We start from the raw sequence: 23253 nt of genomic DNA on the forward strand, positions 1-23253 counted from the left end.
GCTCCTGTAGCATTTTACAAATATTGAAGCTAATAGTTTCATCAATAGATCTTTCTCCAAGGTTACCCATCAGAGAAGTATCTTTCCCTGAGCCCTTCCTGTGCCCTACAAATTTTCTCTTAGGGAAGCAAATTCCTAAAACAAATTCCAGCTCAAAATTCGGGTGCATCTTTCAAGAAGCTGAGTGCAAAGATTTCTTTCACTCAGAGATCATGGATAACTTGCACAGTAGAATAGAACATCCAACACATTTATCACATTTATATGTGCCCTGGCAGAACTTAATAACTGATGAGAACTGCACTGAAATATAATATCTTATTTAATCAGAAAAAAAGTGTCAGACAAGCTTGAGTCTCCTTGCCAATTATAATTAGAGATGTTGCCACATCTGGAAGAGAAATATTTGTAAAGTAACTCAAAGCTTACAGTGACAGACCTGTGCCAAGCACACAAATTGCTCACACCCTGATTCTGGCTGGCTGAAATCTGGTAGCTTAAATCAGGACATAAAAGAAAACAAAGAAACAAACAAACCAGGGAAAAGTTGCAGAACATGTGGTGAGGTGGAGAAAACAAATACACTTCTTCTGTGGAAATTGAGAAGTTCCTTCGTGAAATGCTAATCAGGTGCTGACATAAAAATTTGCTGAAAATTAATCAGAGTGTTTTAAATTTCAGTTGTTGGCAGTTACATTTCAAATGTTTTTTCTTGCCTTGTGAAAAATGACAAAAATGGCTTTCCAATTAGGTGATTTTTTGAATCTCATTTCATCTTGAAAATCCGTACATGAAAAACATTAATTATTGCAATTACCACCAGCAACAGCATGAGGCTACAAACCATACAAACTCATGCCATGTCTATTACATCGTAAAAGAGTTTGAAAAGCCCTAAAAATTTAGAGGAAATTCCAGTATAAAGACATATAAAGCAAGAGATAACACATCAGTGTAGATGTAAATCACTGGTCTTAAAATAAAAACTTATATTCTATTACTTTAGAGCAAGAAAATCTCAGAACACTGTTACTATTTGTACTGTGTTAGCATCAGCATCTGATGTTTTATGTTTTCTACAATGTCAACATACAGCAGATGCTCAGCCCTCTCCTCAGAAATGTATGATATCCTATTCCAGAAAAAAATGTATTTCTAATATTAATCCTGCAGGAAAACAGATGTCTCTTATGTGTTGCTCTTTAAGTTTCCATATACTAAATAACTCTAGATAGATTAGAACTATATGTGTTAATTTAGCCTGGAGAGGAACAAAGAGTCCCTGAAGATCACCAGGCATTAATATGGTGTGGAAATATGGGTCTTTGTTATTTGCTAAAATAACATGAGAGTATTTGGCACCAGCTGAGTTCTTCCAAAGTGAGTTTGGTCTCAGGAGAGGGAGTTACAATGAGCAGACCACCAGAGGCAGAGCTCTGGGTCAGGCCAAGCAGGCTCCTAAATCTTTAGAGTTTCTCCCTACTCTGACAAGAAGTACATAGTGCACTGAGAAGTCCAGCCGTGAGCCCCAGGCTTTGTGCCATCTGGACAATTTGTGGTGTAATGATCTTGATGTAATGCAGAGCTAGACCTTTGAAAGTCCCACCATCTTCCCTTCTGTCTTCTTTGGAATCAGCTGAATCCTACTGCTTTTTGTCCATCTGCTTATTTCTTCCAGGCACTGGTGACAGCTGAAAGCCCACCAGCAGTGACTGCAATGAACAGGCAAGTGCTGTGTGCTTATTGATTGTGTGCTCGTTCACTTTAGTCTCAGCCTTCACATGTGGTCCCAGAAAGGCATGGAAAAGGAAAAATGGCAGTATAAAGCCTTTGGGGACAAAGGAGCAGCTGTCTTCTGTGACCTGTGGATGTCACTGTAATTATTCCTCCTAGGTGGTGGGGGAACAGCAGCGCCAGGCTAAGGTCAGCGATGTCAAATGTTGGGTGAGAGAGGTGAAGGCATAAGTGTGGAGTAGTCTTGCCCAAAGTAAACAATGCTGTTTTCAGTGTCATGTCCTGGGGATGAAATTTTTAGCTCAGAGAAGCTTTAACACTTGTGCTTAATGCAAGTGAGGCTTAACTACGTGAAGTTAACACCATCCAAGGTATAGCCCCCCAAGGAATATCTGTGCATTTACTCTTTAGACACGTAGTTAACCTTTCCCTCTTAATTGATTCTTAAGCATCTATTTTTTTGTGCCCACACAGAGATCATTGCTGCCTTGTGCTCCTAATCAATTCTCAGCTCTCTGCAGAGCCTGCAGGGTTTTCTTTGAGGCTGGATCTCCCGTGAACCTGCATTCCAGCTGAGGTGCTCTGCCTGGGCACTCTTGGCTCACTCCAGAGCAAGCTGCCAGATTTCTCTCTTGCTACTGTGCCAAGATATTTTCCTCACATTTTGGCAATACAGAAAATATGGCTGAGCCTCTGCATATGTGGAGGGCAGAGAATCTTTTGTTACTAGTTTTTCTGTTGAGGCTCAGTCTGGCTGACAGCACAGGCAGCCTCAGTCACTCCAGACTCAGAAAGCAGAAGAGTGTGCTCTTCTCTTTCTCTTCTCTGGCTGCATGTGGGGTTTTCTCTGCTGCCACCCAGCCTGCTCTGATGGGACCCAGTCCTAGCTTGGACCCTCAAGTAGCAGCATTCAAACCTGGCTTGCAGTTCTCCACATCACAGGATCAGAGAAACTGGAATAGCAAAGGTGATGGCCAGCAGTGGGCAAAGTCCCCTCAGTGGCTCCTTCTCCCTGCCCCAGTTTAGTGATGAGTCAAATAAAAACCTTCCCAGGCTGGTGCTCCCATCCCTGTCTGGTCTGAGCTATATCTCCCAGTTTGCCACAGCAGAACCAAACACTCAGCTGGAAATTTTCCAAGTTAAGATGGTTCTCATTTGCTGATCCAGGCAATATTTCTCCCTCTGACATGTTCACTGCAAGCACTTCAGAACAGGTGCTGGTTCCTTGCCCATGCAAGGCAGAACTCTTGTCTCATCACCACTGACCAACCAACCATTGAGTGATGAGATTCGATTTGCTTAACTCGCTCATTATCATGTGGCAACATTTTAGTCACTTCTGACCTCCTCCAGGAGAATCTCCTGCCTATTCTGGTCTAAGAAAGATACCAGGTGTCTCTACGACCCCCAAAGGCACAAAAATATTTCTAATGAAAATATAAGATTTTTCTTTGGGTTTGCCCAGCATCTCCAATATGAGGTCAAGGTAGGTGCCTGATTACCCAGACAGGGTTTCACCTACCAGCCACTTGTTTTGTCGTGTTCCTGGTAACAGCACAAAGCAATAGAAAGGGATCAAAACATAGAAAGTATATTCAGGCTTTTAAAGAAAGAACTATTTAGCAGTGGATTGTAGCTTTTCCATGTTTAGTTGTTTTCTTTCCTTTTTATTTTATTTTTTTTTCCCCCAAACATAAAAGGATTTAAAATTTAACAGCAGTAACCTCTATTGAAATGATCCTTCCCTCCTCAACCCTCCTCCACCCTCCCCCAGCAGAGTCCAGGCTGGTAACTCTTCCATCACATGAGTGTTACCTCCAGGCAGCAGCGTTCAGCGGAGTGTGAAATCACAATTAACGGAGCAAGTGTTTTGTAAGTGAGCAGAGATGGCCACAAATTACATCCTGCTATTAGCTGACTTGAGAACAACATTGTTGAACAGCTTCATGATTACTGGGCTGTGGCGTGTATTAAAAAAAACCCAAAACATTAATAAAACATAATTGATTGTGAATTGTGCTTACTGCCTTTATAGTTCTAATCACAAAAGTCTCCGAACTTTGCTGGAAACAAAAGCTGGCCTCAGCTATTTATGGGAACTGGATTGTACTAAAAATTTTACAGAACTTGTTTTGCAGCTGTTGTAAATTAGTAAACTTCTGAAGCCCATGGGATTTGCTGACTGATAGATCCTCTTTGCCTTTTTCTTTTCCAGCCGGCAAAGAAAGGCACAAGATTGCCTTACCTCCACCAGAAAGTACCACTGGAAGTGGAAACAATACTCTCAGTCTCTCAGAGCTGCCGTCCGTGCTCTAGGTGTGTCCTTAGATGCAGGCAATGTCACTGACAGGGAGCAGCAGCTGGTGGTTACTATTTACAAATACAGAGTTGTACTTTAAAAATACCCACATTGATGTCTCTCTTTTGGGCCCCAGATTATTTTCAAAGCTTAAATCAGGCTTTCTTACCTGAACCTGGAATGTTAATTCTGATTCATGACCCTTGTCGCTCATGGAGGGACCAGATTTGTCACAGAAGTTCATGGCTACGTTATCAAACTTGGATACCCTGCTATGAATTTATGGACTTTAAAAAGGCTGCTCACAATCAGTCAAATGTGGGACTTCAAAAGAATTTGAGGCCCAGCCAGTGACACAAACAGACCTCTCTTTTTCATCAGTGAGTGGTTCAGGTATCTAAATCTCACTCACTGGCTGAGAATTCCCAAAACACCTCAGACACTGCCTGTACTTGCTGACCAAGGTGATGCTTAACTCCACTTCTAAGCCAAATTTAGTTGGAGGAAGATGGACCTCTGACAAAGTCCTCAGGGAAACAGGCTCTGGGATGTGGGCAGGATCTTGCCCTAGCTGTAACTATTTAAGAAGTTTCCTCACCCCACAGAGAGGTGGCATAAAGTGAGGAATAAATCTCACAAATTCTCAATCTCTCCTGTTGTGACCACTAAAAATTCTAGTGCTAGGAGTGTGGAAAAATCCTAGAAGTGTGTTGAAAAATCTTAGAAGTGGATCTAAAATTAGGTAATAATGCCTGCATTATTTATTGACTTTTTTTTTCAGCCTGTGCCCTGGCAAATAAACTTGTATAAACAGTGGGAGTAGATTGCTGAAAAGTATTTCCTGTTAAAGAGCTAGCAGCAAGAGTTATTTTTAATGAAAATAAACCAGAGAAAGCAAATGTTTCCTGTTTCTGCAAAGATTTATCTCATGAAGGCAGCAACAAACATGCCTTGTCCTGAGCAAGGGAGTGGTTTCTACTGCTAAGAAATGAAATGTCAGTCAGTTATCACTCAGGCTCATTTCAGTTTAGTACTCAGTTCTTTGTAGTTGCATCCTGGAACAAACAACTCCAACCTGCACCAAGCCTCTCCTCTTTCCATACCACCTGTCCCTCCCTCAGATCTGATGCAAACTGCTTGCTTGGCTCCTTTCATGCAGCTCCACAGCACTGTATGTACATGCAGACAATTTCTATGAGAAGAGCCAGAACCTCACACCCCCAACACATACACTGCATTCTCTCACTCTAAATGGCCATTGCTATGGCAACAGCAGCTTAACTCAAAATTTAGAGAGGCATTTAGCACAAATTATGAAAGAAGAGATGAGACACTGGGTAAAGCCATGCATGGTGTGATGGTCCACTGTGGCTCCATTCACCAATTGCTTCGGGACACCCTGGGGACCTTGCCACTTGTAGTCTGTCACCTTCTGCCCAGCAAGGTGCAGGAAACAGCTTTCTCTAGCACTGGCTTTGTCTTTACTCTTTTCTGTGCTGACAGTAAAGGGCTTTTCAGCTGTGATTGGCCACAGAACTGAATTTGCAGTCTGCCCAGCTTGGTCCTCAATACCTCTGCTGGAATAATTCATGGCCTGGTAGTGTGAGGGGGAATTCCTTGCTAATGAAGAGAGGGAAAGACACAGGCCCTATTTAGAGTACCTGGAACAGTGCTAGTGCTCTCCATCAGCGTTTCTGGTGACAGGTGAAGGCCCAGCTGAGCTGAGCTGTAGAATAAAGCATGTCTGTGACACTTCTCCTTGTGAGGAGCTGCTCTGTGGTGCCAAATCTTTGACATAATAACAAAGTAGAGGAAAGACAAACATGAATAACCTCAACAATTCCTAGTGAATTCATGTTTTTCTAAAACCTGTGCCAACTTTCTCCTATGTTCTTATATAAAGCTATATCTTATATAAACCAAGATGAAAAGTCTACAAGGAGAGGGACTTTTTAGAAAAGCATGAGAGGGCATAGTTTCCCTTAGATATTGAGAAGAAATTCTTTCCTAAGAGGGTGAAGAGGCACTGCAACAGGTTGCCCACAGAAGCTGTGGACTCCCCATTGCTAGAAATGTTCAAGGTCAGATTGGCTGGGGCTTGCTAGCAGGGTTGAAGTTAAATGGTCTTTAAGGTCCCTTCCAACCCAAGTCATTCTATGGTTATTCTATGGTGATGATCCTTTGCTTTGGACAAAGCATGAAATTGGCAAAAAATATTCAGAGAAATGTTCATATCTAATTTTAAACAGCTAAAATGTGGCTCCTTCTTTGGAACCTAGAGCTAAGCAGGATGAATCTAGGTCTTCACTGTGCTCCTTTCATCCCTCACTAGAAACAGACAAAGAGTTTTGGTCAAGGAAGAGTTAAAACTGCTTTGCAGGGATGTTTGTATAGAGGCTTATTATTTCTTGGAAGGTCCAGTCCACAGTAAGGATGTACTCCTGCTTCACTCCAGGAGGAGTTAGAGCTGATTTATTTTGGGAGGATCAGGACTGGATATTCTTTCTGTGTGGCCTGTATGCCTTGTAATAACAAGCTTTCTTGTTATTACAATTCTCATTGCAATCTAAGATTAATACTTGTATCCCAAATTTCACCGAGGCCAGCATGAATGAATAATAATCCCATTAAAGAATTCAAGAACTGGCCAAGAGTCACTAGATGTATTTGTTAACAAAACTGAACCAGAGGTGAGGATTTCATTACTTTGCTTGCACTTTCTGGCTTTGACTGGGGAGAAACTTCATGATTGCCAACATTTCTACTGACCACAGGAAGGCAGAGCCATCTGCATGGCAGCAGGCATGAAATGAAAGCCATTCTGTGATAATTGCCTCAAATTCTCCTGTCAAGCAGTGATTGAAAAATGAGAGCTGAGAAACCACAAGACCAGGTGCATGAGGAAAAAAGTAGGTTAGGAATTCTACATGCCAGATTGTGAATCAGGCTGCACTCCCCTCAAGGCCATATTCTTCCAGTTCCACAGCTTGTTTCATGGACAGGAAGACGATGGAGAAGAACCATCTCTGGAGATGGTCTGTTTTTCCCAGGGCTGTGGTGTTAGTCCCTGTGCCAGTGTCGTGGCTCTGGGAGGCAAAGGGCCCCACATCACATGTGATGAACTGCAGAGCTATCTTTGAGCAAGGAGGAAAATTTAAAACTGTTGCAAACAGCAGCCCTGGTCAGGGTGTTGCTGAGCCTGAGGTCAGGTTCTGGGGGCCTCACTAAAAGTGCCAGGGAAGATGGGAATTACAGAAGGATAACAAGCATGGAAATGTGAAGTAATTTGAGGGGAAATGCTAAAGTGAATTTTCTTGGGCAGATAGCTTTGACAAATTCCCAGACCTTTAAGCTACATGACAGCTTGCAGGGAGAAAGAACTTTGGTTCCCTAAGTTTTAAATTGAATGACCTTAGGTGCTTTTTAGGACTATCACATTCAGTTTGGCAGCAAGCAGTGAAATACCCTCCCTTCAGGCTCAGGCCCAGCTACCTTTTTCTCAGGAAAGCAAAATCAGCATGGCCAACATTTTCTGCCTTTTTCTATTCCACACAGGAATGCAAAATATACGTGGAAAACAGGGGAGGCCTGTGAAAGCAGGTGACAATATTTAAAATGGGAACTTCTATGGCATCCCTCCAATATAAAATGAGGACAACACTTGAGTAACAGCCTACTCTCATCACAGGCTGCATGTTTTTGGTACATTCTGATAGACTGTTGAAGTGACATATATTTGCTATGAAAAGGTGTCAAAGATGGCCAATACTCCTGACCAGAGGAATTCTCACTGGTTTGTATAAGATACTGTCTGCTTTGATGTGCCCTACCTGTAACTTTCCTGTCTAAAACAAGTCTGCAAGGTGTGAAATCAGGGTTTGCTGAACTCAGAGCCAAGCTTTCACTGATGTCAGTCAAACACAGGCTATCCCCAGGTGACACTTGTGCTCCCATTTGAGTGTTTTCTTTCTGACATAAAATAAGAACAGGGCATTTTATTTTTTCCAAGACAGATACATGATCTGGCAGTTTCCAGCTGATGTAGAATAGGTTACAGTAGTGATATAGCCTATCCATGGAAAGCCTCCTTGCCTGTGCTTTCCTGCAGGGGAGTTTTTTGGTGTTTGCTATGTGGCTAAGCTCACTCTTCAGCCTTTCTTTATCAAAGGATTGTGATAACATTCTTTATTCCTTTATTCAGCCACCTTTCTTTCCCCAAAAAGGAAACCTGTAACAAATTAATGTCTTCAAAGTCTGTATTTTGTATTATTTTGTTGACACTGGGTAGCATTCAAACTTTATTGGAATTGACAGCTAATGTAATTGCACAAGCCCTATTTCCTTGGGAAAACAGCCTTCAAAGGACTAGGGCATGCTACAAGAACTTCTCTATCCTTGCAGGGTCCCAAGATTTAGCTTTTAAAACTCCCCTATTGTTATCTAAGCCATTATCACAGCTTCATTCCTGGAATTTGTTAATTATAGAATGTGATTCATCAAATATATTTTAGACATTGGATCAGGATGAAATTAATTGCGTGCTACTGCTTCTGTTTCTCTCCATGGACAGTGAACAGGGTCTGTAGAATTGGATAAAGGAATTTCCTGGGTGCAGTGGACTCTTCAGACTTTCATTTAGTCAGTGAGGCCAACGTGGCCAAAAGTTGTTGGCATGCAATTCATTTCACAGAATCACAGAATCAGTCAGGCTAGAAGGGACCAGTGGGTCAAGCAAGGTCATCCCAGAGCACAGGATTGCATCCAGATGGTTCTTGACTCTCTCCAGTGAGAGAGACTCCACAGCCTCCCTGGGCAGCCTGTTCCAGTGCTTGGTCACTGCCCAGGACCAGAAGTTCTTCCCCATGTTCAGGTGGAGATTCCTGGGCATCAGTTTCTGCCCTTTGCCTCTTCTCCTTCTGCAAGGTGGAACAGGCCCAACTCCCTCAGCTGTCATTGTAGGAGAGATGCTTCAGTCCCTTAAACGTCCTTGTAGTTTCTGCTGGACCCTCTCACTTGTACTGAGGAGCCCAGAACCAGACACAGTATCCAGATGTGGCATCACTAGGGGTGAGCAGAGGGGAAGGATCACCTCCCTTGACCTGCTGGCAATGCTTTTCCTAATGCATCCCAGGATATCATTGGCCTTCTTGTCTCCTGGGGCACACTGTAGCTCAGCTTGTTGTGCCCCAGAACCCCCAGGTCCTTTCTATTTTAGGCTGATTCAGATGCTACACTCCATTGGCTGTATTGATGAAATCCACATATAATCACCCAGGTCACATGAGACATCAACCACAAAGATATCTCGATAAGAGGGTCTCCCCTTCATTCTCAGATTTTCATTACAGCAGAGCTGTGGTCCCTCTGTCACATTGTTTGGATGTTATAAGGCCTTGGCAGCATCAGACCTTGTGCCTTAGCACTGAAAGCTCTCCTGTGTGAGTAGGAGCAATACCATACGAAATAGGGAGAACTCACATTTTGCAAATCCATTCCCTCTGTGGGTAGTGTTTCAGTTTCATTCTGGGATCATTGATTTGCTGGCTTTGAGCTGTTTTCTTCATCAAGCCCAGAGGATAAGCTTTTTTTGCACTGCATCTTTCTCTCTTCTATGGCTAATGCTAGTCTATTCTCCTTCAAATCTTATGTAAAGCTTTTACAGGAGAATACATCTGTAATATGCTCTTTGGCTGTTTTTTTGGAAAAAATATGAATAAACCAGAATAAAGTGGAAGATTGTCAGTGTATTTTGCAGATTATCTGTGTTCCAACTCTACTCACAGGAAAATGCAAAGTCGATTAAAACCCACCAAGTGTAATAAATATGTTTTTTGATTCTGTCAGCATGGCTAAAGATAAAAGCTAATGGCAAATCCATAATACAGTCATACAGATCAAATTATCTATCAATCCATAAGCTTGCATTCATGACAGATAAATGCTCTTATTATCTTCACAGCATGCCCCAGTTAGTCCAGCATGAACTTGGTGAGTTAACTCGGCACTCTGCAGTCAGGGTGTCGGCATGCAGGAAGTTCATTTGTTACAATAGCATTTTAAAAGCTGAAAGTTCCATTTCTTCAGTCTGTGAACTGTTCCTTTCATTGATTACTGCTCAATTCAGCCCCTCAGCAGCTCTCAGGTGTGTCCCACTCCTTGTTCCCAGTTGTGACCTCTTCGTGTTCCTCTTCCAAGCTTTCCCCCTCTTCACCTCAGCAGCTTCTTTCTCCCAGGTTGTTTGTGCACTGAGCCTCAAGCAGAAAATATCCTACATTTCCACTCACCTAGGGCTTGAGACAACCACATGGGAAATATTTGACAAATTTAACAAGAGGCACCACGGTCAGAGAAAACTTGTACATGTTTCAAGATAAATTCAAGAATTTGTGTCAGTTACCAACATGAAACTTTTGTCTGGTCCACTGGTTCAGTGAGTCAGGGGTTTTACAGACTTGAACTACAAGTTCTCTTGTATGAGCAGACTGTTTTGAGCTAGGTCTGTAATCACAAGGAATAAAACACTGTCTAATGCAATGGCCAAATCAAGTACCAGTGAAAGAGGCTCCATTTGTGTCAATCATAGTTATCTTGTTGATGGATCTGTCCCATTGTTAATGTTAAAACCCTTTTTGTTTTTTTCTTCCAGCTATTCAGAATTATTCATTCATCCTGAATGAATATTTTGTGCTTAAACTGAATCTTAGAAGCTTATTTAGAACCACTTAAGATCTTAAATTAAATATGAATGTAATGTGGGGAGGCATAGAAATGAAAGATCCATAATTTTTCAAGTGTAAAATTAAATTCCTCCCTCCTTTCCTCTCTGATTTGATGCATCTAGTACAAAGTATATGGAATTTGAGTAGGTGTACTAAGAAATTCAGAGAGTTCTGATAGATATCTCTCACATGTATCTCTGCATGTGAGAGATACACAACTATTTTAGTTCCACAGAAATACATCAATTGATTAGTTTCTTTTCTGATAGAAGTTGCAGATTTTCTCCATTTACATTTAAAGGCCAACACAACTGACTTATGATTTTTTTCCTATTTTATCTATTGCATCTCAGGACCCACAGGGAAGAAATTAAAAACTCATCATCTGGCCAGCATGGAGGCTCAGAGCTTTGATGGTTTCAGCTGTTAAGCCTGCTGTTCCAAAAAACTCATTTTTGGCTGCTAGCTCTGCTGCCCAAAGCACTGTGCTGATGTTTGGCTGGAAGCGATACGATGGTTCCAGACAGGGTTAGCAATTTACAGAATTTCCATCAGCCTAAGCATAGCAGTGAGCATATATGTGCATGCATGCATGTGGGCTTTGTTGCTGTTTTCAGCAGTCAGGAAACAATTACAGGAGAGAATTAGCTGTGCTTCAGTGCAGACTGTGAATCTAAAGTAATGGCATGATCTTCACTGAGGGACCGAGAGTGTCCCAGAAGGATCAGCAAGGCAACAGGGAAGTAAACCTACAACACAACTAATTTTCTCTAGGTTACTTCTCTGTTTTGAGCAGCTAACCCTTATACCCAGAAATATTTTTTTTGTGGAATTATGAACAGCTCCCTCCTTTTCAGCAGCTGAACTGATAAACCAGATTTTTTATTTCTCCACAATTACAACTCCCTGTATTACAGGGTATAATGCCACCCCTGTATTTCAACAATGAGAAGCTGTGGAGAAAACAAAGTATGGCCTGAATCAATGGAAGAAGAAGCAAAGATCACTTATTTCCCAGTGTCAGCATAAAACTCTCAGAGATCAAGAATGTCTAAGAACAATGAAGAGATTAAGAAGCTGCAGGCAATGGGGTATTACCTTCAGTACAGCCCAGTCCATACACAAGAAGAAACGGTTACTGTTAAAAGACTGATTTAGCTGCAAAAAGCAAACACCATTCAGGTTACCAAAACACTTTCAGGTCTTCATCATCCAAAGCTAATTTGCTTCCCCTCAAAAACATTCATTGAATACCCATTTTCTCTTTACCAGTTTAAGTGCTGCCTCACTTAAACTAGACAACTATGGCCACAGTGCTAGTCCTTAACAAAGCTATTTGTCCATAAAGATAATTAATTTCTATGGGGAAATACAAAGTCAGCAGCAGAACCAAGAGAAAAGAGCTCCATTATAATAGGTCAGAAATACTTAAAGTGCCCTGAATACTCATTGTGTTGTTGATGAGAAGGAGCAAACCCCTGAATTTTCTACAAAGATGTCCTTCAGCACTTTTCTACTGTATGACAATCATCTAATTTAAATACTGACTTCCCAAATCTCAGAAAAATTCATGTATTTCATATATGTATTTCTTACATATTAAAACACATGAGATTTTTTATTCTGGTGGTTTTAGGTTCTCAATATTATATACAAAACCCCCTTCCAATTGTTGGAAAGGCTTCAGTCTAGCAGGTAAACCAGCACACTGAAATCTGGTTCCAGTCTCATCTCTGGCTCATCTCTTTGTACCTATAGAAAATAGAAGGCATTATTGCTCTGTGACCTTGCAGTTGTGTCCTAAGGATTAATGCTTGGAATGTGCTACACGCTCCCGCAGTGAATGGCAGTCAGGTCAGTGAGTACACTCTGTTCTTCTTTGCATGGAGGTAAATTAGGTGTGGCAGCAGAAGTTTGGCCCCATTGGATGAATCCCATGATCTCTGGGCTTTAGACAGATTCATTCATCTGGCACCATGCCTCAGACCTAACTTCAGTGTTGTGACATACCTTGCAAGGAAAGGCATCTTTTGCCTTGTGAGCGAGTATGTTGGCAGGTAAAGCAGGAACCAGGGGCACACTGGTAAAACAGGACATACTCTGGAGGATTTTATCACCTGCTCCCTTCTGAAAGGACTGGTAGAGGAACAATTCAATAGGGCATGTGGTGTGGGGTCATCTCTGCTGCTAGTACACAGAGAAAAAAATCTCAAGCTAGCCATTTTTCCTGGGCTCCCTCTACTTTCTGGGCACATGAATGTTACTTAGGAAAATCTCATGGGATTTTCAGAGAATCTGGGCTTGGCAGCTGCTCCAAAGTGTTTTCTGGAGAGCCTTTCTAATGGCTGTGGGGAAGAGGAGGGAAGTCAGCTAAAATATGAGGGTGTCAATAACACCTGAGTTTGAATTCCCCTGGGCCAGAGCTGCTGGTTAGACAGACACTGGAGGCTTGGCAGAGTGCTTGGCAGGCTGACTCTGCTTTCTGAAGCCAGGCTTCATCCTACAGCCACGAGCTGGGAACTCCTCACTGCACTGAAAAGAGCCAGCCCAGAGCTCATGTCACAGCCCACAGTGTGCAGGGGGATCTGGACAACAAGGGAACCCTCTCCCCAAGCAACTTTAGTGTATCATGCCTTGTCAAGCACCAGCTGAAACCTCAGCACACACCAGTCAGGCAAGCACCAATTATTTGTATTAATTATTCATGTATTTCCATTTTATTTAATAACTGAGCTACAACTATTCATATTACTGTCTCTTTACTCCAGCACTTACACAGACTCAAAGGGCAGATGATAAATACATTTAATATTTCCTCAAACATAAATGTTTTTGTTTGTTTTTCAATGTTTACTTGCTTGACTGGAGCATTTCACTTGAGCCTCACACCCCAGTTGATAACAACAGACTGCAAAGTGGGATTCATGCCTGGGTAAAGGTAATTTGCTTGCTTTTCTACACCAAGATAAATACTGGTCTGAAGCACTGTCATGAGGTCAATCAGGTCTAAGATTTTAAATGCTGCAAGATTTACAATTCCATCCTAACAGCCCCTCTGCTTCTCCTCACCTTTTCCCCAGCAATGACTCATTTAAAGCTTTAAAATATAGGAAGCAGAAAAGAAGTCATTAATTTCACTTGCTCAACAGCATTCACAACTTGTAAGGCTTTGACAGCTTCCTTAAACCCAAAGGAATTTGGACAGCTAGGGCAACAAAAGCGTACCAATACTTGTATTGGAAGGACAGTTTTCAGGGCTGAACACATACTTTTGTCCTGCAGGAAGCTGACAGTGATGGGAGTATGCAGGATGCTTTACTACTGCATTCACATGATGCTACTTAATTTCCCATCTCATCTTGTTCAGCATATTCCCTTTGTGTTTCTTAAATCAATAGAACTGCAGTGAGACAACAGATTTTTTTCAATATTTTGTAGGATGCTCTGCCCTTACCACCATATTTAATACCTATTGTTTCTGGTAAGACAAATAAACTCCTTAAATGTTGTATTTGCTACTTAGAAGGAAGTTGACTGTGCATTTTGGGGGATAAGAAATTCAATTGCAGAAAGCTAAACTTATATGTGTGGAGCTGAATGCTTTTGGAAACAAATTCTGTGGGCTTTCATATTTGTATCACTGTCATGATTTTGGATGGAAAATCGAAAACTTGTGATGAATGTATAATAGGCCATTGCATTTTCATCTGAGACAGAAGCAACATGCTCAGTCCTTCAGAAGGAAAGACAGATGAAGGCAGGCAAGCTGCAGAATAAAACAAGAATTAAGTGATAGCCTCTTGATGATTATTGTTCTGCTATCTGTCCATTATCTGTCTGAGTGTAGGTAGCAAACACCACATGAATTTAAATAAAACCCATTACTCACACTCACTTACAGACGTGATGATAGGAGTTGCTTGACAGGTCTTACACGGGAAACTCGGATGTAATTGAGCCCGTTGCTCTGTTGATTCTCCTCCAGCAAAATTCTCTACCTGTGCAGGAATATTTTAAGACCTCACTAAATTTGACAGAGTGTTAAGGTTTTTTTGCTTATTTGTGTTTTGTATCATTATTGGGTCTCTACAATAACAGATGGTGAAATCTCCTGAGTAAGCCAAATGCCAGTGATTTTCCTTACAGGATGTCATGCACAAACACTAACAGCTCGGTTCCTATTAGCACTAGAAACCGATGGGCCAGCTTCAGCACCTTTCAAAGTTCCTGGGTGTCTTTGGATCAGCTCCATGACACAGCTGAATGAGGCAGACAATCTGCTTTAAACTCCTTTATTATTCCCAGAGTTTCTGCTGAATATCCTATCAGGATAAAAATCTCTCTTAAAGAGCACTTTCTTTCTAGAATATTCAGGCTCTTTTAGAGATGAGTAAAATCAGGGCAGCGTGCAAGTAAACTTAAAACACCCATTTGTTTTTCCTTCTTGCATCAGGGACTTCTCAATTCTGAGATAAGCACTGCTGGTGGTTTGTGTTTGCTGGCAGCAAACACTTGTACAATTGCACTTGGCATTGGTGACAACCAGCTTGGCCAGACTTGTCTTTCCTTGGTCTTTTCCCTGTGTTTCTTGCTGTGCTATATTGAAGGAATATTGCTTAATGGCTATAATGGGATATTTACATCTATTTCATTCTCCTAGAGCTGTCCTAATTGACTCTTTTCTCTCATCGTGATTAACTTATTGTCTGCTGATCATGGAATCTCAATACAATTCATAGTTCTCTGTCAAGTGTGATGGTAAGGACATTTCTCCATCCTTGTAAGTCTCATACTCCCCACTGGAGATATGAAACATGTTGGGATCCTTTCACCATGTTCATGGGCTTAGAGAGTAAGTTTGGATATATTTATAAAGTCCATAAATTCAATTGTCTTCTATTAATATCTAACTGCATTTCATGTTAAAATTCTTATTTTCAAGTACACACGTCTATTTATGATCACTTTTTAAATTAAGTTTCCATTTGAATGAACTGTTGGTGGTCCCCTAAAAAAGAGGGGTTTGCTTTGTTGGTTCTCTGATCTGAACAGGGAACCAGTTCAGAATCTTTTCATGGTACTTAAAGAGAAAAGGGGAGAAGTGCTTCTTTCCTGGTTCCTCTGAGGAGACAACTGAATTCCTGACAAATTCTGTATTTTAAGCCATGTGTAAGTTTAAGCAGGGGTCCTAAAGAGGTGCCATGCTCACTGCAATAAGCATCCTGCACATGCCAAGAGGGAGTCCTTCCCTCTTTATCTCTGGGACTGTCTGTTGGACAACAGTCAATAGCTGGTAATGGACACTGAGTGACACAGCAGCAATAGGGACAGGACTTGGTACAACCCTAGTTATGGACAGATGTTTGTGGGTCTGGGCTTTCATTACTCTAGGCCCTCTTGTTTTTCAGAGAGGTAAGTCCTGAGTTTATCTACTTTGGCATTTTCCATGAGAGAGGTAGCAGAGACAGAGGAAAGAAGGCAATTCTTATGAAATATCTTCAAGGAGAGTTAATTTCTTTTGACTGATGTCTGTGGAGTTTCCATATTTATTTGGAAGGAAATCATGCTCAGCAATTGTCATTACCTCCCAGAGAAGTGCTGCATTCGTTTGAAGGTATATTTGACACATATTGTGCCAAAGCTCATGGTCTCTCAGACATGACATGTGACAGCTGAAATTATTTGACATGCTCCAGTTAAAGGAATTGAGAACCAAATTCCCAGGGGCTGTGGACAGTTTTTGTACATAAAGCTCTCTTTGAGTATAAAGATGATTTTTCAAAAGCATTCAAAATCAGTTTTTCCTGCTCTCACAGAGTTAATTCTGGATTCTTTTGATCACCAAGGTAGTTCTTCATATATCTGAGCCAGTTTGGCTGAAATAATCCTAGCAAATAGGATGGGTCATGGACCACTCTGATCTGGATACCATCTGACACAGCTGTACTGTGCTGTTACAGCAAAAATCTCCAGAACTGGGAGGTTCCATCCCACAGATCTGATGTGAATACTGCTGGGGCTAAGATGGTCTCCAGCCTCTTCCCAGGAGCTGTCTTGGGAGAGTTATATTGGTTAAAACTCTGTGGCTGGAGACTGTTTCAGACATTACATGATACAATCATTTTCTGGTGTCTGTCACAGTTCAAGAGCTGTAGCTGCAATCTTTGAGCTTCTCTGCCATCTGTACAGATGATCAGAACTGTGCACAGTCCTTGACATGAGGAGCTGCACCCTTGTGAGGATGCAGCTTCACTGGTCTCATAAGTGAAACCTCTGTGGGACCATTCTGAGGCAATGAGACCAGCAGGCTCCGGTGGTGGGCACTCATCCAGCTGGCCTCTTCCAGCCTCTGATAAAGGGGCCCACCTTGTAAATGTATCTGGTGAATAGTTTCCACTATGTGCTAAGTCCCCACACACACATCAATGAATTATTCAGAACAATGTCACATCCCAAAAGAACTCCAGGGACCATTCAAGCAATTTCTCAGTATGGGCAATCAGGATTATATTGTCAATGTCTTTTCACTGGCACTGTTTAGCTCATTAGTAATACAAAAAGACAGTCCTCACCACTTCTGCTAGAGAAATCTTCCCTGATGCATCCTAGCACTCAATTTGCTTTGCTAATAGCTGCATCAAGATTGTCCCTGGGCACCATCCCCAGGCTGAGAAAACTCATGTGCCTCTTCCAAGTGCTAACTGAATTCCTCATACTTTCCTCAAGTTGAAAGCTCCCTATTTAGTGCATACAGCTTCCAGAGTACAGATAGAAAAGGTATTTTCTGCAGGTGGAAGGTAATGTTGCTGCCATTGCACAGGATATAATTTGAAACTTGTGTATTATTGTGAAAATAATAATTGAAGTAGATATAGGTATAGAGAAGAACTACTACAAAACATAGGAGACTTTTGAGCTTGTTTTAGGGGAGGACAGTGTGGCTTCACATGTTTAGCTTAGTGAAAGGAAAGCTGAAGTTTTTGACAACTATCCATAGACACCTCAGGGTGTTTGAGTACTGAAAAGGGAGGAGAGTAAAAGACATTTCTGGAATTAGAACAAATGACTGTAACCTGGTCCTGAATAAACAGACAATGGAAATGATATAGAAGTTTCTAAACAGCAGAGGAATGAAGTTTTGGAAAAGCTTTCTGACTGCAGGAGCAAGAGTCAAAAAAGCAAAATTTAAGAGGGAGCTGAAGATTTCCAAAGAATGGGTTATGTGACCTGATGGTTCACGACAGCAAGAACTGAACTCAGTGACCAAAGTCATCCCTTCAGGTCCTGTCTCTGATGATCTGAAAAGTATTTAAGAAAACCATGTCCCATGGATCTGCAATGACAGAGAAGGTGGGGACTGAGTCTCAATCTCTGCAGATCTAAATGCAACATGATACCCTTGAGAAACAGTCCCGCCATTCCACATAACAGCAAAAGAGCCCAGGAATGGCTTCTGTGAGGACAGCAAGTTGATTTACTACAGTTGTGAAGGAATGGACTCAAAGAGTTATTTTTCCTAAATGGTAGTATTTTTTTTTTCCTGGATGTGCCATAAACTTGAGAAACAAATTGGCAGATATCTAGATACAAATTTTAAATCAATGAGATACTGAAATGTAAGAGGTTTTGTATCCAAATGGCTGTTTCATGCCCTAAATTCTCTGAGTTGTGCTTAATTCTTGCAGCACATAAGGCATGTAAAAACCACCCACTCACTACTTCAGAGCCATTTTTCTTCATCTAAATGAAATTTCTTTAGTTCCATTCATCTTTACAGCTCATTCAACAGGTCCCTCTGCAGCAGTGAAGGGAAGCATGTTTCAATGTGCTAATCCAGCTCAGAGATGGATTAATTGACTCACATGCCCCTCTGATCACTAGCCAGATGTCTCTCCCCAGCTGGCAAACCTTACTAATTTTCTTGTTGTTGATGTCGTTGTTAATTCTGGGTTTCCAGCCAGCGGGGGCTCAATCAAGGGCAACATGCCCTCTGCAGACATTTTGTATTCTTTGGTCTGCTTTCCCTTGGGCAAAGACATTCAGCTGTGAACCTCCTTCCCTGGCTCTTTGTCATCTGGCCTGTGGCCCCTGGAGAGAGCTCTCCTGGTGCAGTTGCACTTGTGTATCCGGCACTTTGGGCCACCACAGGGCTGTGCTGGGAATATTCAAGGTGGATGAAGGAGGCCCAGAGGGCTAATTCCAAATGACCCAAAATTTCAGGTCTGTGCACTGAATTTTTTTGGGGGAAATAAAAAGACTAATAACAGGAGTTAGAAATGTTTCCTTCATCAGGCTGCTAAATGAAATTTCTATGAAATGATGAGAGAAAAGTCAAGAATGCTTGAGAGGACTGTGCATGACTAGACCAGTTTGGACACTAAATTTGGAAGCAATGTAACATAAAGAGTGGTTTGAAGATGGGATGTATGTGTGCTCCAGGATCTACTCCTTATTCTTATTCTGTCATTGCCCTGATGTCTTGGGAAAGACATTTCACTACTCTGGTATTTTATAATGCCTAGGAGAGTTTGGGGTATTTTCTAGGTACTTGCAAGGCAGTGTGAGAATTAAATATAATTTGCATCACTGAATATACAGCCATGTATTTTCAGCGTGAAGGCTTCTGCCATGACTTGCAGTGATTTGACTAAAACCATGACGTGGTCACATGAAAAGGTATCAATTTTGGCCAGACTGTAGAACATTGTTTCCTCTTATCCCATTGCTTTTCTTGGGTCATGACTGTGATCACATTGATCCTTCCCAAAAGTAGTTCAACAGGATAGAAAAGAAAAGCAAACACTTCTTTTTTTTCTTTTCTTTCTTTTCCATTAGAAAAGTTGCAAAATATTGTTTCATGACAAGGTCACAGGAGCACAGCTTGAGAAGAGAGAAGTACGAAGTTTGTCTAAGATGTGAACATTAAGAATTCTGCTGCGTTTCTATGGACCCAGCACTTACTACTCCAACTAAAAATGTGGATGAGCTAATTTCTTCATCATCTGAGCAGTTGCTTACAGTTCATAGGTATGTAAATAAGAAGAAAATATCTTACAATTTAGCATCTTTGGTCTTTTTTAGTTTAGGTACGTGCCTTGTATAAATCTCTTTCCACAACCACAAATTTCTTCCCACTCAGGCATAGCCCCAGGGAAGTTGTTTTACAGGGAAATAAAGACTTCGACCTTTGATCACTGTAACCTGGCTTCTCACAATCCTGAAAACAAGTTTCTAAAAAATTGAAATGTGAACAACACACACCATCAATATCAATTACTACATTGTTAGGTGGTAAATTTTCCCCACAGGGGGTGAGCAATTCACTTGATGTATTTGGCAAAGGGTTTGATTCTCCTCCCCACTGGCAGCGATGTGGTGCTGACAATCTCTCTGTTCTTTGATGGGGAGCAGAGTAAGGGAGAGCAGAGTCAGACTCAAAGCTCTGCGAGCACAGAGAAAAGCGGGCTCTGTCAAGAGAGGATTTATGCAGTCTGAACAGTGAGCTGCAATCTTTGAAGAAAAGACTTCAAAGAGGAAAGGAGAAAAGAAACAATGTCTAATCTTCATACAAATGTGCTCAGGGGTCTCTGAAATTCAGAAACTTCTAAAATCTAAGAATTAATTATCACTTGCCAGAGGGAAGCTTTATTCACAGGTAACAGTTATAGCAATCTGAGTCCTCTAGGTGTAAAACTCATGGAGTTATATTGAACTGACTAAAGCTTAGTAAATCACCCTCCTTCCTGTCGGTGTACTTGCACACTTTCCAAGTGTTTGATGTTATCCTTCACATTGTTTGTGTGGCACGTGACCGCAGCTCCTAAAATTTTGTCTTTGAAAGGAGATGTACTTTTGGTATAAGAACTGTGACTCACAGGTTTACATTAAAACATGCAACAAAGTGATGCAGCTCCTCAGCTCCTGTAGAGCAATGCAGCAGCCCTGTTGGCTTCTGTTTACTGCAGCAAAAGACAAGACTCTTAAGTCATTTTTCAGCTCCACAGCTGCATAAATAACAAGGAGCACTGGGGGTGACTAAGAGTAAAGCACTACTGTTACAATTCCTCTTAGCAGAATGGGGTGTTTAAAGTGACCCTCAGGCCAGGTATCCAGAATACCTCAGCACCTCATATTAGTTCTTATAAAACCATTTTGTGTAAGCACTCCCCATATTCATTTTACACTTGAAGTCTGAAAGCTAAGGAGGTGGTAAGGCACATGGTTGCAGGGGAAATTAGTGGTGAAAGGAAGCATTTAACTATCTGGAGAACTCAGTTGCATGATGGTGTTATTGTGCTCAAGAAAGTGAATGATTTATGGTGGATGTCTGATGAGAATTATACTCAGTCACACACGTACCATGGCAATGTGTAGTTTAAATCCTGCGTTTACTGAAGCTGAGGGTGTGAACCCAGCTGGCTGCTGTGGCTCAGCTGCTGCACAGAAACACATTAAACTGCAATAACTTGATTGTGCATCCCAGCCCTTTCTTTTTAAAAGCTCTGTCTTTCATCTTTAAGACCTCAATGAAAACAGCTGTTGCAGAAGCTCACGAGAGAGCTGTACCACAGCAGGGAAACAGCTCCTTGACATGAGCAAGAGGGTCTTCAGGCCCAGAGCAGCTATTTTTGGTTAACAACTAAAAACTCGCCTCTCGTAAAATGTCAGTAAGCCAAGGCACCTGTACTGACAGGAAATGGAAGACTGAGACCATGTCCAATGCAGCTACTTTGAAATAACAAAACCCTCTGGCAGGATTGGAATTGCTTCATTTTATGTTTACATCCATATGGCATTTGAGGTTAAATAGAACTTGTCTTGATATTTGCCCACCAGCAGTCAGGAAGCATCTGTGACTGTTGTCTCCCTGTGCATATGAATATTTTGCATCCCAATAATAGGTAGACCCAACCATTATGCACCACCAGCATTGCCAGAGGTGGCCAAAATCTGAGTAGACAATGCAGTTTGTGATATGGTTTAGTGGGCGTGGTGGCCTTGGGTCAAAGGTTGGACTTGATGGTCTTGGAGACCTTTTCCAGCCTTAATGAGCCTATGATTCTGTGATCTGCTGCTGCTTGGGAGTCACTGGCCATCCCAGAAGATCTAAATAACACAGGGGCACTGCATTATCCCAAGTTAGCATCCAAAAGGATGCAAAGGACAGAGTTTGGTGTTGTATTACAGGCCGGGCTGTGGGTGTTTGTTTTCAAAGGAAATTTACTTCTGCGAACAATCAGAAAAATCCCAGGCAGTCTCCTCTCTGACTGTGGCAGCTCCCAAGACAACAAAACCAAGGGTAATTGGTGCTGCCTCTCCCTCCAAATGGGAAATGTTGATAGATACTTCAAGTATTTGTTTAACTGTGGATAGTTGACACAGCTTGTGAGAAATTATTCTGGGAGGAAAGGAAACCTCCCAAACTCCTCCACTTCCTCTGACCCCGGCTCCTCTGGGCTCCTGCTGGGTGCTCTGAACCAACCCAGGAATGTCCCTGCAGGGTCCCCAGCCCTTCCCGGGGCTGGCGCTGTCCTGCCGGAGCAGGGATCGCTCTCCAGGCACCTCAGGTGGGGTAAACCAGGAGAACTCCGGCCCTGAGCGAGCTCCATCCAAAACAATCTGGTACCGAGCTAGTTTTGCCCACTGGGAGATATCTGCTGTGTTTGTGGGAAGAGTTTTGGTGTCACTTATCACATGCTCATTATAATGCATTGCCTGAGGCATAATTAAATTCAAAGGGCATGTCTGTGTTGAAAGGGATGGTTGCAATTTGTTGCTGTTAGGAATTTTTCATTAAAAACCAAGCAGTTTTTCTGACTGGCAGGCACAATGGTTGCAGAGCTAAATTGCTATTAAATGAGAAGGCAAAGGCTTTTCTGTTTTCTTGCTTTTTTTTTTCCTCTTTTTTTAATAACTACCTGCCTGACATCTCCACACTGACTTTGAATAAAGTGTAGCATTTAAAAATAGTGAGATTATAGAAGACAAAGCAAAGAAAAGAAGAGCCTTGACATTAAGAAAGGTCTGGCAGGTGATGTGCATATTATATATACCAAATTATATATGTATATCCATCAATACATACAAATATCTGTATCTATAGGTGTGTGTGTTTTATCTCCAGAGGAGAAATTTGCCTTTGCTGCTGAAATTTTCCTGAAAGCTCAGTTAATTAGTTCTCATAATACCCATGGAGGCAGACGTTAGTATCATCCTTATCCACAGATGAGGAGATAGGAAAAAGCACAGAGAGAAGGATGCACAGAGAGATTAAAGGATTTCTGCTACAGTGAATTCAGTGTAGAGCTGGGAATTCAGTCCAGCAGGCAAAATCCTAACCCTATTAAAAGCAATGGGAGACTAACTTATGAGAAGCCTGGATTTGGCAATTTTTGCTTGCTTTGTTCAAACCTCTCTGATCTATTCACAGCTATGTGTGTCCTGATGATGCATTCAGAAGAAAACTACACCTGTGGATGTGTACAGCTCCTGGTCAAATCT

General features: G+C 41.7%; 1 protein-coding gene across 3 annotated transcripts in view; it reads right to left on the minus strand.

Annotated features, from left to right (window-relative positions):
• The window catches only part of GRM3 (glutamate metabotropic receptor 3), a 101648-nt gene that overhangs the window by 49602 nt on the left and 28793 nt on the right, over window positions 1-23253 (minus strand). Inside the window, exon 2 of one of the 3 annotated variants that reach the window (XM_015629158.3) lies at window positions 14652-14750. The exons of 1 other annotated variant lie outside the window; for it this stretch is intronic. The gene's annotated coding sequence lies outside the window, so the exon portion shown is untranslated. Of the gene's footprint in view, window positions 1-14641; window positions 14751-23253 lie in introns of all 3 variants that reach the window. One more of the 3 variants, XM_015629156.3, reaches the window with a different exon arrangement.

The sequence above is a fragment of the Parus major genome, chromosome 1A, assembly GCF_001522545.3.
Source record: "Parus major isolate Abel chromosome 1A, Parus_major1.1, whole genome shotgun sequence".
Lineage (NCBI taxonomy): Eukaryota > Metazoa > Chordata > Aves > Passeriformes > Paridae > Parus > Parus major.